This window comes from Salvelinus namaycush, chromosome 36, assembly GCF_016432855.1.
Source record: "Salvelinus namaycush isolate Seneca chromosome 36, SaNama_1.0, whole genome shotgun sequence".
NCBI classification, from domain to species: Eukaryota; Metazoa; Chordata; class Actinopteri; order Salmoniformes; family Salmonidae; genus Salvelinus; species Salvelinus namaycush.
The window spans coordinates 12736143-12739478 of record NC_052342.1 but is presented as its reverse complement, the minus strand read 5'-3'; positions in this window follow the sequence as shown (position 1 = coordinate 12739478).

Genomic DNA, 3336 nt, shown 5'->3' with positions numbered 1-3336 from the left:
GGACAAAATAGCAAATTTATATTGAAATGTGACAGAAGAGAAGATGAAAAGTTCTGAAAAATAATTTGTTCGATAAATTAATTTATCAATACACCTAGTCACTACAAAGATACAGGTCACTCAGGGATTCCCCCATGAGGTCAATCGTGACTTTAAAACAGTTAGAGTTTAATGGCTGTGATGGGAGAAAACTGATGGGTGGATGGAACATTGTAATTACTTCAGAATACTAACCTAAATGACAGAGTAAAAAGAATGAAGCCTGTAGCAAATCAGAATATTTCAAAACACTCATCCTGTTTGCAACAAGAAACTAAAGTAATACTGCAAAAAATGTGGCAAAGCAATTCACTTTTTGTCCTGAATACAAAGTGTTGTATTGGATTTGCCCCAAACATATTACTTAGTACCACTCTCCATATTTTCAAGGATAGTGGTGGTGGCATCATGTTATGTGTATGCTTGTATTTGTTAAGGACTGGGGAGTTTTTCAGGATAAAAAGTAAACAGAATGGAGCTAAGCAAAGGTAAATTTCTAAAGGAAAACCTAGTTCTGTCTGCCTTCCACCAGACACTGGGAGATGCTGAAAGGTGAATTCAAGACAACCTAAAACACAACGCAAAATCTACACTAGAGTTGCTTACCAATAACATAGTGAATGTTCCTGAGTAGCCGAGTTACAGTTTTGACTTAAATCTGCTTGAGAATCTAATGGCAAGACCTGAAAATGGTTGTCAAGCATGATAATGATAAACAATCAACTTGACAGAGCTTGAAGAATTTGTAAAATAATAAATGGGCAAATGTTACACAAGTCAGATGTGGAAAGCTCTTCAAGACTCACCCACAAAGACATGCAGCTGTAATTGCTGCCAAAGGTGATTCTAACATGTATTGATTCAGGTGGTTGAATACTTATCTAATCAAGATAGTGTTGTATTATTCATGATTGTTTTTACAAAGGTTAGATTTTTTTCTTCGACTTTGATATTAGAGTATTTTGTGTAGAATCGTTGACAAAAATAAATGACAATTAAATCATTTTAATCCAACTTTGTAAAACCACAAAATGTGGAATAAGTCAAGGGGTGTGAAAACTTTATGAAAAAAACTGTATATAGATAGCAAAACATTAAATGAGTAAATAAGTGTGAACGCGTATGGCCTACGTCAGTGGACTACTGGGGTGTCGCAGATATGGCAGTCTTGTGTGCAAAGGAATGAGATTGAAACGTTCAACTAACCAATTCTGGTGGCTCATGCTAGCCTATATTTAATTTCTCGTGCGATGCAGATGGTGCCCTCAGGTCTGTTAGTGCGTCAGTTTTCCCATAACTTGCATGGTGGCACTCAAAATGGACAACATTATACATGTGGAAAAACATACATTTTCATTCTATTCCAGATATTGCCGTTCATCCGTGACCCTATACACAGTTTTCCCTTGAGCATCCTATTGTATACAACCACTGTTTCAAGCACCCATTGTAAAACGGACTGTGAACTGTTTAAGGGTACCCCACACAAACTTCATTCATCAACTTCATATTGGACTAAGTAACGCATTATTTTAACATCTTCTGAAAGCTGGGTTGTGAATAGAGAAACGGACAAACGCACGTTGCCGGTGCATAGTGCCAACCATTCCCTTTATAATAAACCATACCACAAACTATTTGAAATGTGCACATTGATTCCCTAATTTGGATAAAACAGCAAGGACGCGCTCATTAAGTGACGCTCTTTAATCACCGCAACTGACACCAGAAACTATTGATATCTTGACAAGGCAATTAATTGCAACCTGCGTAACCAATGAATACCAACCGTGACACACCGTCGCCAAGTTTATTTAAAAATGAAGTCTTAAATATAACAGCGTATAACTCATTAGCCTACACATTACATCCAACACAGGCAAATATTGTATATACGAGAAACTGCAGGTAGGCTAATTGAAGTGCATTTGCGAACCAAAATATAGATGAAGATGCAGGCAAAATCGTATAGTCTACGAATTAGCATAATATTCTTACCGTGTTTTAGAAGACAGTGGTGAAACGAGTATACCCTTCAAATAGTCCTCCCATTGAAAGTGTAAGTGATAAAATTGTTCACACTTATTTTCTTTACACAATTGATATCGTCCTTGCGCACAGATCAGTCTCCTCAGAGGGTCGAGGGAAAAGATGGGCGATTCCAAATAATAATTTCGAATAACTCCGCTTATATTTTCTCAGAAGTCCGATAGTAGGCTAGAAGAGCTGGACATGTCTGTATGATCCGTGTACTGTCGATATTGCTGGAGAAAGAACGGTCTCCTTGTGTATCCAGATGACAGTCCCTCAAAAGAAGTGGCGCACATTACGTCCTCTTGTGCAGTAACTACTACATCACGTCCTCTTGTGCAGTAACTACTACATCACGTCCGAAAGTAAAAGCTCAAAGGCAAAACACATTAGCGCAAAAAAAAAAGTAGGCTATGCCAATAAATGTGTCTTGTTTGAAAATCTCCACGGCAAAGAGCTCGATATATTTTTTTGCTTCCAAAGCTTTTCTCTCGGCGCATATGACAAACCAATTTCGGAGCACTGCCTGGGAGAAATGCGGTCTTTGACTCAAGGTAGAATGCGAGAACGGCGAGACGCAAAACTCGGATCTGGATTGTCGCTCACACAATATACTCGGGCTCCACCTAGCAGTAAACATGGGATAAAAATGCAACCAACTACCTACGCCTCTACCTGTATCATGCGTGTTTGACTGTCAAGTGAAAGTCATATTACATTTGTTTCAGTAAAATAGGTCTGTGCTTGCAGGCCTGACTCGAAATATTTATGAGTAACATACCTCTCAATAATTGCTTGGTAAGGCTGTGGACATGTGAAAATGAATTAACTGTCAGCTGCTAGCAACACTGTATATAAGTGTACCACTTTCATTAAAGTACCAAATAATTAACAGCTGTGCCATATAGATTGAAAAATAGTTGGGAAGATATTTTCGATGTACTGATTCCATGGTTTGTGAACTGATACGCAAAACGACTCCGGATTCAAACCGTATAATTTTACCATTGAAATTATTATACAAAATTATTGCAACCAATATATATATATATGGGGGATACAACCTTCCCAGCTCTGCAGATTTTCCGGCAAAAAGACAGTCATTTATTTTGGTACTGTCCATATGTAGCTTGTTTTTAGTCACAGGTCCAAGAATGGCTAATGCTGCAGATAGCACTACTGGGTGGTTTGAAAAGTCATAGTCAATCGATCAATAATATAATAATACTTTTAGCAACAGAAAAACATCTTTAATTTACCATCTGT